Source organism: Sander lucioperca, chromosome 6, assembly GCF_008315115.2.
Source record: "Sander lucioperca isolate FBNREF2018 chromosome 6, SLUC_FBN_1.2, whole genome shotgun sequence".
Taxonomy (NCBI): Eukaryota; Metazoa; Chordata; class Actinopteri; order Perciformes; family Percidae; genus Sander; species Sander lucioperca.
The window spans coordinates 1-14,496 of record NC_050178.1 but is presented as its reverse complement, the minus strand read 5'-3'; positions in this window follow the sequence as shown (position 1 = coordinate 14,496).

Sequence of the window (14,496 nt, the reverse complement as noted above, 5' to 3'; positions counted from 1 at the left end):
CAGAGAGGAACTCACTCTCTCAGGAAAAATGTGGGCGAAGCAGTTGAGCTTGACAGGAAGTGTTTCAAAAAGCATTTTTGAGTTGTTCTTTAACGTGCTGTTTGCTTGGTTACTCCAATATTCGGATCCCAGAGTCTGTTATTCTGTAACTTGGTGTATCCACACAGCTGGCTACGAGGTGGCCGACTTTTCTACCACACATTTACACTTATTAGCGCCTAGAGGAAGTAGCTGAAAATAGACTGAGGCGGTGTTGTTTTAAATTCTTCTTTCTTCGTGATGATTGTTTCTTGTTTTCCTGTTGAGAAAGGGAGAGTGCTGACTGATAAGGTTAAATTAACCGTAACAACAGATGTTACTTACTGTAAGTATAGTACACATGGAATAAGTGCTGAACACACATGAGAGACAACATTAAGCCAAACAATATTTACTTCTTACTATAACTACTAAGTCTTTGGCCAATTCATATGATGGGGAGGGGGGGACCTTAACAGGGAGAAAAGGCTGTTACCTAGGTGGTTTGGATCTTTAATGATTCTCCAGCGCCTGGTGTACCATCTGCTGTCTGTTCAGCTGATCCAACCAGGTTGGATCTCTGCAGGTGTAACAGTGATATTTTTAATACATTGAATGGGAATACATACATAGGTTAAAAGATACTTAAAAATGTGCATAAAAGTATAAGTTAAAACTGCTAAGTTAAAATGCTGTAATTCATTGTACTGCTTGGTTAAAAAGATGGTAATTCATTTCTTTACTGAGTTAAAATGCACTATGATCTGTAGATCAGTAATCCATTGCTCTGACCTTTTCACATAAAAGAGGCTTTAAAGATAAATAAAAAAAAATGTTGTCTAAGATACCTATAAGATTTTGGGAAAAATGCACTTGAAACTGATAGATAGGACGTGAGTTAGGAGAGCTCCCTGCTTAACTTTTCAATATTGACCTTTAAGTCTTTATAAGACTCGTGTTACAGAAGTCATTAACACGTCGGGAAGAGGCACACCACTTGCGAAATGAGCAAGAACAAGCTACCAACAACTCAACTAACAACCCGTACTAGCGTGGCTAGCAGAGTCGCTAGCATGGCTGCGGCTAGCTCTGAATCGACTTCAAGCACCGACGGAGTTTCCATGAGCCAACTTGTAGCCGAGCTGGATAAACAACGTTCTTCACTCAAAGAGGACATTTCTGCTCTTATTCAGGAATCGGTTGCTTCGCTACATTCCTTCGTGAATACTCTCACAGAAACTGTTACTAGTTTCCAGGCGCGTTTAAGCGCTACTGAGTCTCTGGCAGGAGACAATTTTGCTGCATTACACACGGCTGAGAGAAAGATCAAACAGTTGGAAGAGCAAACCGCCACTCTACTTGATCGGGTAGAAGACATGGAAAATCGCTCTCGAAGGGCTAACCTCAGGATATTGAACGTCCCAGAATACAGCGAGAAAGGCCAGTCTACTGTAAAATTTGTGTCTGAAATGCTTATGGAAGTGATGGGTGAAGGCGTCTTTGAAAAGCCCCCCGACCTGGAGCTGGCGCATCGCTCTCTCGGCCAGAAGCCTCAGGAGGGTCGGCCCCCCCGTCCCTTGGTGATCTGCTTCCACCGGTTCCAGGAGAAGGAAAAGGTATTGCGGTGGGGCCGGAGGCATGATGTGGAGTTTAGGGGATCCAAACTCAGGATCTACCCGGACTTGTCGGCGGGTTTAGCGAAGAAACGCGCTTCGTTTAAGGACGTAAAACAGCGGCTGTATGAGAAGAACGTACGGTTCACCTTACTGTATCCGGCACGCCTTCGAGTTCACTTTGATAACCAAACGTTCATCTTCTCCTCTCCGGAGGAGGCCCAGGAGTTTTATGACCGCCGTGTTGCTACGCGTGAGTAGCCTAGGCTACTATTTCAGAGGATTACCCTGAACTGTGGTCATAATGTCTTCACGCAGCCAGGACACTGCAGGTGAAATTACAATATCTTTGAAGGACTTTTGGTTCTACCTGTTGTGAGTTATGTGACTATAGCTGGTACACCTTTTCTTTAACCAACATTTTCCTTTTGGATACACGCAGGCCCTTGTTACAGAGTTATAAGTTCATGGTATGTCGTATGTGGCCTTATGCCCGGTTCAATTAGCCTAGGTGTTGTTGTTAAATGTTGACTGTTTAGTTCACTACACTATTCGAGTCGTCACGTTAAATGTGGGCGTTTATTTGCTTGCGGTAGGATTGGGAATAGCCTAACATAGGGATAGTAAGAAGGACTATTGGAAGTCTAACCTCATTAAAGCTGCGGTTTGTCATAGTTCAGAGGATGAACCTAGAGTTTTTCATTTGTTTTATAACAGGGATGGGTTGCTGGGTTATGTGTTGTTGTTGTTGTTGTTGTTGTTGTTGTTGTTGTTATTATTGTTATTTTTTTTTTCCTCCGTTCTCTTTTTTTCAGTCTCACGGCTTCTTACAATGGTATATCACGTGCTTCACCACCCATATGGTTGGATAAACGACTTTTAGGCAATGGGCACAGAAAGTAGAAATATGTCAGGGGGGTCTGCAGTACGTTTCACTAGCTGGAATGTTAGAGGCATGAACGGACCAGTGAAAAGGGCCCGGATATTTTCGCATTTGAAAAGTCTGCACACCGAAATTGCATTCTTACAGGAAACGCACCTCCGGGTTCAAGACCATATTTTGCTTAGGAAAGCTTGGGTAGGACAGGTGTATCATTCAAACTTTAGCAGCAGAGCTAGGGGAACATCAATAATAATTCATAAAAAGGTGTTATTCACTCCCTCAGGAATAATTTCAGATCCCCAAGGGCGTTATATTATATTATCGGGTAGTCTATTTCACACCCCTGTGGTCTTAGTTTGCATTTATGCCCCCAACTGGGATGATGCCGACTTTTTCAAGAAGATAATGACCTTATTGCCTGATTTAAACACGCATCATTTAATATTTGGGGGTGATATGAACTGTGTGATTGATACAGCTTTGGACCGTTCAAATCCTAAAACTACACTCACATCAAAGATGTCCAGAAGGCTCTCTGGCCTCATGTCTCATATAGGTTGTGTAGACCCATGGAGATTTCTATACCCAAATAAAAGATAATTTTCTTGCTTTTCACATGTACATCAGTCCTACTCTAGAATAGATTACTTTTTCATTGACAAACATCTTCTCCCCTCCATAAAATCTGTAGAGTACTCAGCTATTGTAGAGTCTGATCACGCACCCCTTATCCTTGACATTAACGTTGCACTTAAATATCCCGCAAGGTCTTCTTGGAGGCTGAACACGGCATTACTTTCGGACACAAACTTTTGTCAGTACGTATCAAAAGCAATAGATGATTTCCTTTTATTTAATCAGACGGACTCTATATCACCATCCATATTGTGGGAAACATTAAAAGTTGTACTAAGGGGACAAATAATATCATTTTCAGCATCACGCAATAAGGAAAGAAGGCAAACACAGGAAAGACTAATTGACTCCATCTTGAAAATTGATCATCAGTACTCAAGGACCCCAACACCCGAGCTATACAAAGAAAAATTGAACCTTAAAGCGCAATATGATTTATTGTCTACAGAAAAGACTGAACGAAATCTTTTGCGGTCACGTGCATTTTTCTATGAACATGGGGAGAAGGCAGGGCGTCTTCTCGCCCATCAGCTGAAGGGTAAATCTGCATCCAGACTTATACCTATTATTAGGAAAGGACCTCAGGAAGAGACAATAGACCCCCAGCAAATCAACTGCACTTTCAAAAAATATTACTCAGACTTATACTCATCGGAATTTCCTCATGATACCTCTCATTTGACAGAATTTTTAGAACACCTGGATATCCCATCAATTGCACAAGACCAAAGTGAAAGCCTGGAAAGACCTCTAGATAAACAGGAAGTAGAGAACTCAATTAGAGATATGCAGAGCGGAAAGGCCCCAGGGCCGGACGGCTATCCAATTGAGTTTTTCAAAAAGTTTTCTTCACAGCTGACACCTCTACTTCTTGACATGTTTAACCATTCCCTTGAACAGTCTTCCCTCCCACGGAGCCTCACAGAGGCTCTTATCACAGTTTTACTGAAACCAGGCAAAGATGCGAAGGACTGCAGCTCTTACAGGCTAATATCTTTGTTGAATGCAGATGTTAAGATCATCTCAAAAGTTTTGGCCACCAGAATAAACTCTGTCATATCTGATATAGTTTCAGTTGATCAGACAGGTTTTATGAGAGGGCGTCATTCATTCATCAACATCCGCAGACTCTTGAATGTAGTGCATTCTCCAGCGTCTGGGGTTGCACCAGAAGTGGTGGTGTCTCTTGACGTGGAGAAAGCTTTCGACAGGGTCGAATGGGGCTATCTCTTTTCCGTGCTGGGTAGATTTGGGTTTGGTCCAAAATTTGTTTCCTGGGTACGACTATTGTATTCTTCTCCTAAGGCTGCAGTAGTCACTGATAAACTATGTTCACAATATTTTTCTTTATCCAGAGGAACGCGTCAGGGTTGCCCTCTCAGTCCGTTGCTGTTTGTTCTAGCGATAGAACCCCTGTCAATAAAGCTTAGAACCACACAGTCCATACATGGTATTAGCAGGATGGGAATGGTATATAAAATTTCTTTGTATGCTGATGATCTTTTAATTTATATAACGGACCCGTTGTCATCTACACCTGTAATTTTGAAGATTCTTGGAGACTTTGGTAGCTTTTCAGGGTTTAAAATTAATTATTCAAAAAGCACATGTTTCCCTATTAATGAGAAAGCGCGCCAAATACGAGATACGGACTTACCCTTTCGTATATCACAGTCAGGGTTTAAGTATTTGGGAATTCATATCACCCCCTCTTTTTCTGGTCTGTTTGATGCGAACTTCACTCCAATACTTGAGAAACTAAAATCTGACCTCCAGCGATGGAGCGCCATTTATTTATCTTTAGCCGGAAGAGTTAACTGCGTTAAAATGAATGTGCTGCCTCGATTTTTATACTTATTTCAAAGTCTTCCAGTTTTCCTTCCAAAATCTTTTTTCCGAGCAGTAGATAAGTTACTTTCACATTTTTTATGGGGAGGTAAAACTTCAAGGCTGCGTAAAAAATTCCTTGAAAAACCAAGGCAGAGGGGTGGGCTTGCCCTCCCAAATTTAATGATTTATTACTGGGCTGCAAATTTACAAAAAATTGTCTACTGGTTTCAATCTCCTGAAACAGACTGGTGTAGTGCAGAGGCCAATTTTTGTAAACTGGCATCACTTGCTGCACTGATTACATCGAAACTTCCCCTCTCCCCATCACGCTTCTCCTCCAGCCCAGAGGTAAGTTCAACACTTCGGATTTGGATACAATTTAGGCAAACGTTCCATTTCTCTGCCCTCTCCATACTCAGTCCTGTCTGTAATAATCATCTTTTTCCTGCTGCTAAAATGGACGATACTTTTAAACGGTGGGACAGTATGGGCCTTTCTACGTGTAAAGAGTTTTTTATAAATAACGTTTTTCTCAGTTTTACTGACTTGGTCAGTAAATTTAACATTAATAAGTCCAGTTTTTTCAGATATCTTCAGGTTCATCATTTCATTCAAACTCACATCTCATCATTTCCTCAACTACCTGTGCACTCTGACCTAGAGGATATACTGCAGACCCCTCTAACCTCGAGAGGCCAAATTTCTAACCTATACAATTCTATTATGTCACTCTACAATATATCCATGGATCCTATCAGGACAAAATGGGAAGACGAGTTAGGGACAAATATATCAGATGCTGTATGGGACAGAGCTCTAAGCTGGGTGAATGGGACCTCTTCTTGTGCACATTTGAATTTGATTCAGTTTAAAGTTCCGTATGCACTATAGTAAGGTTAAGCTGGCCAAAATATACTCTGACACGGATGTCATCTGTGATAGATGCAGAATGGACAGGGCAGATTTACTTCACATGTTCTGGTCATGTTCCATGCTGAGAGAGTTCTGGGCATCAATATTTAAAGTCTTAAACGAAGCCTTTGATTTAGCTCTACACCCTAGTCCTACAATGGCCGTGTAGGGGGTACATGGGGGTGATTTTGTAATGTCCAGTAGTATGGAGGGTGTTGTTGCTTTTGCAACCTTATTAGCACGGCGGAGAATACTTATGGACTGGAAATCACCTATACCGCCAAAAGCTGCTACTTGGCTTTCTGATGTTATGATGTTTTTAAAAATAGAAAAAATCAAGTACTTTCTTAAAGGATCAACCAATACATTTTACAAGAATTGGGGCCCTTTACTGGCTTACTTTGAAGGACTTACTGTTATGGTTTTGGGATATTTCTGTTACCAGTTTGTTTATTTCTGTTGTCTTTATTGTTTATTTGTTCATGTTCCCTGTGTTTGTATTTTCTGTATATTTCTGTTCAGTTATCTCCTGGTTTATTGTATATGTTTTGGTTAATTCCTGTATTCTGTGTTCTGTGTGTCAAGTCTCTGTGTTTAGGTTGTTTCATGTTTCCTGTCTGTTGTTCTGGTTTCCTGTTTTATTTTGATAGTCTGTTTTCTGTCCTGTCATGTCTAGTTTTACTTTTTGCCTTTGATTGTCCTGCCCCGCCCTGATGTGTTTCACCTGTCGTGTCACCTGTCCCTCATTTGTTCATTACCTCTTGTATTTAACCCCTGTGTTCCCTTTGTCTCGTGTCAGATCGTTTTGTATTCCCCCGTGTCAGTGTGTGTGTGTCTGCGTCAGTCTCTCCTTTTTCTCCCCGGTATTAGTTTTTGCCTGCAGCTCTCAGGACTCCCTTGTTAGGGGTCCAAGCCCGAGTCTGTAAGAACGGGCAATAGCAAAGCTATGCCGTTCATACAGCAGGGCTGTAGAACCCTATTGTTTTTCTACTGATTTTTCCTCTTCATTATTATTATTAGGGGTCCAAGCCCGAGTCTGTAAGAACGGGCAATAGCAAAGCTATGCCGTTCATACAGCAGGGCTGTAGAACCCTATTGTTTTTCTACTGATTTTTCCTCTTCATTATTAGGGGTCCAAGCCCGAGTCTGTAAGAACGGGCAATAGCAAAGCTATGCCGTTCATACAGCAGGGCTGTAGAACCCTATTGTTTTTCTACTGATTTTTCCTCTTCATTATTATTAGGGGTCCAAGCCCGAGTCTGTAAGAACGGGCAATAGCAAAGCTATGCCGTTCATACAGCAGGGCTGTAGAACCCTATTGTTTTTCTACTGATTTTTCCTCTTCATTATTATTATTATTAGGGGTCCAAGCCCGAGTCTGTAAGAACGGGCAATAGCAAAGCTATGCCGTTCATACAGCAGGGCTGTAGAACCCTATTGTTTTTCTACTGATTTTTCCTCTTCATTGTTATTATTATTCTTCTCCGCCTAAAACTCTGACTACAGCCTAAACCGTACATGGTGGGGGGTTGCCATTTTCAGGAATGGTCTGAATCACCGCAAGGACCTCAGGCACAAAAATTGACCCACTTCCACCACTAGGTGGCGCTATAGCAGAAAAAACGCATTTTGGCTCTATAACTCCCTATAACTCCCACACCGTACACCCTACATTCAAAACTCATACATCCACGCGTTCCCTGGATCCAACTGAATCACGTGATATAGGCCACGCCCATTTCCGCCTAGACTTTTATGCGTGAAAAATCGCAATTTATCAAAAACCTACTTTTTCGAACTCCTCCTAGACCGTGCGACCGATCTGCACGAAACTTGGACCGTAGCATCTCCAGACCGACCTGACAAAAAGTTAATAAAAAGAATTTTTATAGGACAAAAATTGCGCATATTACGGACGAACAAATTTGTGTAGCTAACTATGAAAACACCAACTTTGCCATATCTCAGCCAAAATAAAGGCTATCAACGCCAAACTTTAGATTCTTGTTTGACATGACCCTTTGGAGGTGCCCCACGCGTTTTACGAAGATTGGTCACTAGGGGGCGCTACAAGTACAAAAAGTTTATATCTCATGAACGGCTCATCCGATTTTTACAAAATTTGATGGGCACCATCTAGGGACACTTCTGACGCCATGTCTAGAGTGGGGTACTGAGGGGTCAAAGTGGGCGTGGCCTATGGGACCCAAGTCTAGATTCACCACTTACACTAATGTGAACAACTTTAAATTTACAGGGTAGATAGACAATGGGTCATGGACCACACCTACCAAAAATTACACATGTGGACCACTAGGTGGCGCTATAATGTTTTTTTGCCTTTATCTCCCACATTACACATCGTACATTAGAAAACCATACATCCACTTGTTTCTTGACTCAAGCTGAATCACATGATATAGGCCACGCCCATTTTTGCTTAAAATCTTTTTCGCAAAATCGCGCAATGTGCAAAACCAACTTTTACGAACTCGTCCTAGGCCGTGCGACGGATCAGCTCGAAACCTGGTAGGTAGCATCTCCAGATGGACCTGACCAAAAGTTACCCAAGGAATTTTGCTACGTTAAAGTATGCGCATTTGACGACCAAACAAATTTGCATAGCTAGCTACCACACACGTATCATATCATATCTCGGCCAAATTAAATGTTATCAGCAAGAACCTTCAGGGCATTGTTCAAGATGCCACTCTGATGCTCTGTACCAAATTTGGCGAAGATCGGCCTTCAGGGGGCGCTATAAGCAACCTTTATTTGTGTTGGCCAATAACTCAATGCATTTCAATGGGGAATTTGCAATTGCAATATCTCTGCCACAGTACATGCAATCAACACGAAACTTGTGGTGCTCGTTCGGCATGCGGCTCCGAGGCTCATTACCAAATTTGGCGAAGATCGGCCATTAGGGGGCGCTATAATCAACGTATACATGTTTTGGCCCTTTTACTCAATTGTAATGGGATATTTGCAATGGAAATGTACCACAGACCTTGCAGCTCACACTTCTCAATATTTACTGACGTTTGCCTCTTACCGTTAGGTTTTGGTTTTTACTTTTGCGTGCTCCTTTGGTTTTTTACAATAAAACAAACATCTTAACCCACCTGACAAAGTTTCTACAACCTTCACAGTGGACAAATGCAACTCTTTTCTCTCACTTTTTCAATCCAAAATCTACACCATTCGTAGGCGGCGATACCGTGCAATTAAACATTGCAGTTGGTGCTAAGTGGAGCGTCCGTCGTAGCGTGATCGGTTACGTCGGTGGCATCGATGCTTAATTTCCCACGAAGCACCCACGGAGGAAAACATAAATCGGCGCCTGTGACGTCGTTTACAACAACTTGACCACCTCCCCCGCTCCTTCAACCACCACACCTGCCTCCCCCCTCCACCCTCTCGGTCACTCTCTCATTTCTCTCAGCTGTGTCACGCGGTCAGGGGGGTTAAGAAGTTTGTTTGTTGTAGAGAATTCTTAAAGGCGGTCCGTACACGCGTGGAGGTGAACAGTCGACCGCTACTTTTGCGACGGCGACGCACCGCAGACGTCGCGGCTCGCGCCTCTCGACGTTTAGCGACGTTTGCCTCCCCGCCGCCCGGCTTCGGGTTCCGCTTTCGCGCGCTCCTCCGGGCGTCGGGGGCGACTGGCGTGGGTGGCTTGGGCCCCGTCATAACTGCTTGCAGTTCTAGTTATTATTATTAGGGGTCCAAGCCCGAGTCTGTAAGAACGGGCAATAGCAAAGCTATGCCGTTCATACAGCAGGGCTGTAGAACCCTATTGTTTTTCTACTGATTTTTCCTCTTCATTATTATTATTATTAGGGGTCCAAGCCCGAGTCTGTAAGAACGGGCAATAGCAAAGCTATGCCGTTCATACAGCAGGGCTGTAGAACCCTATTGTTTTTCTACTGATTTTTCCTCTTCATTATTATTATTATTATTATTATTCTTCTCCGCCTAAAACTCTGACTACAGCCTAAACCGTACATGGTGGGGGGTTGCCATTTTCAGGAATGGTCTGAATCACCGCAAGGACCTCAGGCACAAAAATTTACCCACTTCCACCACGAGGTGGCGCTATAGCAGAAAAAACGCATTTTGGCTCTATAACTCCCTATAACTCCCACACCGTACACCCTACATTCAAAACTCATACATCCACGCGTTCCCTGGATCCAACTGAATCACGTGATATAGGCCACGCCCATTTCCGCCTAGACTTTTATGCGTGAAAAATCGCAATTTATCAAAAACCTACTTTTTCGAACTCCTCCTAGACCGTGCGACCGATCTGCACGAAACTTGGACCGTAGCATCTCCAGACCGACCTGACAAAAAGTTAATAAAAAGAATTTTTATAGGACAAAAATTGCGCATATTACGGACGAACAAATTTGTGTAGCTAACTATGAAAACACCAACTTTGCCATATCTCAGCCAAAATAAAGGCTATCAACGCCAAACTTTAGATTCTTGTTTGCCATGACCCTTTGGAGGTGCCCCACGCGTTTTACGAAGATTGGTCACTAGGGGGCGCTACAAGTACAAAAAGTTTATATCTCATGAACGGCTCATCCGATTTTTACAAAATTTGATGGGCACCATCTAGGGACACTTCTGACGCCATGTCTAGAGTGGGGTACTGAGGGGTCAAAGTGGGCGTGGCCTATGGGACCCAAGTCTAGATTCACCACTTACACTAATGTGAACAACTTTAAATTTACAGGGTAGATAGACAATGGGTCATGGACCACACCTACCAAAAATTACACATGTGGACCACTAGGTGGCGCTATAATGTTTTTTTGCCTTTATCTCCCACATTACACATCGCACATTAGAAAACCATACATCCACGTGTTCCTTGAATCAAGCTGAATCACATGATATAGGCCACGCCCATTTTTGCTGAAAATCTTTTTCGCAAAATCGCGCAATATGCAAAACCAACTTTTACGAACTCGTCCTAGGCCGTGCGACGGATCAGCTCGAAACCTAATAGGTAGCATCTCCAGATGGACCTGACCATAAAGGTACTCAAGGAATTTTGCTACGTTAAAGTATGCGCATTTGACGACCAAACAAATTTGCATAGCTAGCTACCGCACACGTATCATATCATATCTCGGCCAAATTAAATGTTATCAGCAAGAACCTTCAGGGCATTGTTCAAGATGCCACTCTGATGCTCTGTACCAAATTTGGCGAAGATCGGCCTTCAGGGGGCGCTATAAGCAACCTTTATTTGTGTTGGCCAATAACTCAATGCATTTGAATGGGGAATTTGCAATTGCAATATCTCTGCCACAGTACATGCAATCAACACGAAACTTGTGGTGCTCGTTCGGCATGCGGCTCCGAGGCTCATTACCAAATTTGGCGAAGATCGGCCATTAGGGGGCGCTATAATCAACGTATACATGTTTTGGCCCTTTTACTCAATTGTAATGGGATATTTGCAATGGAAATGTACCACAGACCTTGCAGCTCACACTTCTCAATATTTACTGACGTTTGCCTCTTACCGTTAGGTTTTGGTTTTTACTTTTGCGTGCTCCTCAGTGGACAAATGCAACTCTTTTCTCTCACTTTTTCAATCCAAAATCTACACCATTCGTAGGCGGCGATACCGTGCAATTAAACATTGCAGTTGGTGCTAAGTGGAGCGTCCGTCGTAGCGTGATCGGTTACGTCGGTGGCATCGATGCTTAATTTCCCACGAAGCACCCACGGAGGAAAACATAAATCGGCGCCTGTGACGTTGTTTACAACAACTTGACCACCTCCCCCGCTCCTTCAACCACCACACCTGCCTCCCCCCTCCACCCTCTCGGTCACTCTCTCATTTCTCTCCGCTGTCTCCCGCGGTAAGGGGGGTTAAGAAGTTTGTTTGTTGTAGAGAATTCTTAAAGGCGGTCCGTACACGCGTGGAGGTGAACAGTCGACCGCTACTTTTGCGACGGCGACGCACCGCAGACGTCGTGGCTCGCACCTCTCGACGTTTAGCGACGTTCGCCTCCCCTCCGCCCGGCTTCGGGTTCCGCTTTCGCGCGCTCCCCCGGGCGTCGGGGGCGACTGGCGTGGGTGGCTTGGGCCCCGTCATAACTGCTTGCAGTTCTAGTTATTATTATTATTAGGGGTCCAAGCCCGAGTCTGTAAGAACGGGCAATAGCAAAGCTATGCCGTTCATACAGCAGGGCTGTAGAACCCTATTGTTTTTCTACTGATTTTTCCTCTTCATTATTATTAGGGGTCCAAGCCCGAGTCTGTAAGAACGGGCAATAGCAAAGCTATGCCGTTCATACAGCAGGGCTGTAGAACCCTATTGTTTTTCTACTGATTTTTCCTCTTCATTATTATTCTTCTCCGCCTAAAACTCCGACTACAGCCTAAACCGTACATGGTGGGGGGTTGCTGTTTTCAGGACTGGTCCGAAACTCCGCAAGGACCTCAGGCGCAAAAATTGACCCACTTCCACCACTAGGTGGCGCTATAGCAGAAAAAACGCGTTTGGCCCTATAACTCCCACACCGTACACCTCACATTTAAAAACCATATATCCACGTGTTCCCTGGATCCAACTGAATCACGTGATATAGGCCACGCCCATTTCCGCCTAGACTTTTATGCGTGAAAAATCGCGATTTATCAAAAACCTACTTTTTCGAACTCCTCCTAGACCGTGCGACCGATCTGCACGAAACTTGGACCGTAGCATCTCCAGACCGACCTGACAAAAAGTTAATGAAAAGAATTTTTATAGGATAAAAATTGCGCATATTACGCACAAACAAATTTGTGTAGCTAACTATGAAAACACCGACTTTGCCATATCTCAGCCAAAATACATGCTATCAACGCCAAACTTTAGATTCTTGTTTGACATGACCCTCTGGAGGTCCCCCACGCGTTTTGCGAAAATTGGTCACTAGGGGGCGCTACAAGTACAAAAAGTTTATATCTCATGAACGGCTCATTTGATTTTTACAAAATTTGATGGGTACCATCTAGGGACACTCCTGAGGCCATGTCTAGAGTTGCGTACTGAGGGGTCAAAGTGGGCGTGGCCAATGGGACCCAAGTCTAGATTCACCACTTACACTAATGTGAACAACTTTAAATTTACAGGGTAGATAGACAATGGGTCATGGACCACACCTACCAAAAATTACACATGTGGACCACTAGGTGGCACTATAATGGTTTTTTGCCTTTAACTCCCACATTACACATCCCACATTAGAAACCCATACATCCACGTGTTCGTTGAATCAAGCTGAATCACATGATATAGGCCACGCCCATTTTTGCTTAAAATCTTTTTCGCAATATCTTACAATGCGCAAAACCAACTTTTTCAAACTCGTCCTAGGCCGTGCGACGGATCAGCTCGAAACCTGGTAGGTAGCATCTCCAGATGGACTTGACCAAAAGTTACTCAAGAAATTTTGCTACGTTAAAGTATGCGCATTTGACGACCAAACACATTTTCATAGCTAGCTAGCACAAACATATCATATCATATCTCGGCCAAATTAAATGTTATCAGCAAGGAACTCGGAATCATTGTTCATCATGCCACTATCATGCTCTGTACCAAATTTGGCAAAGATCGGCCTTTAGGGGGCGCTATAAGCAACGTTTATTTGTTTTGGCCAATAACTCAATGCATTTAAATGGGAAATTTGCATATGCGATATCTCTGTCACGGTAAAAGCAATCACCACGAAACTTCTGGTGCTGGTTTGGCATGCCGCTCTGAGGCTCTGTACCAAATTTGGCGAAGATTGGCCATTAGGGGACGCAATAATCAACGTAGACCAGTTTTGGCCCTTTTACTCAATTTTAATGGGATATTTGCAATGGAAATATACCACAGACCTTGCAGCTCACACTTCTTAATATTTACTGAAGTTTGCCTCATACCGTTAGGTTTTTGTTTTCATTTTTGCGTGCTCCTTTGGTTTTTTACAATAAACAAACTTCTTAACCCACCTGACAAAGTTTCTACAACCTTCACAGTGGACAAATGCAACTCTTTTCTCTCACTTTTTAAATCCAATATCAACACCATTCATAGGCGGCGATACCGTGCAATTAAACATTGCAATTGGTGCTAAGTGGAGCACCTGTCGTAGCGTGATCGGTTACGTCGGTGGCATCGATGCTTAATTTCCCACGAAGCACCCACGGAGGAAAACATAAATCGGCGCCTGTGACGCCATTTACAACAACTTGACCGCCTCCCCCGCTCCTTCAACCACCACGCCTGCCTCCCCCCTCCACCCTCTCGGTCACTCTCTCATTTCTCTCCGCTGTCTCCCTCGGTCAGGGGGGGTTAAGAAGGTTGTTTGTTGTAGAGCATTCTTAAAGGCGGTCCGTACACGCTTGGAGGTGAACCGTCGACCGCTACGTTTGCGACGGCGACGTTCCGCAGGCGTCGCGGCTCGCGCCTCTCGACGTTTCGCGCGTTCGCCTCCCCGCCGCCCGGCTTCGGGTTCCGCTTCCGCGCGCTCCCCCGGGCGTCGGGGGCGACTGGCGTGGGTGGCTTGGGCCCCGTCATAACTGCTTGCAGTTCTAGTT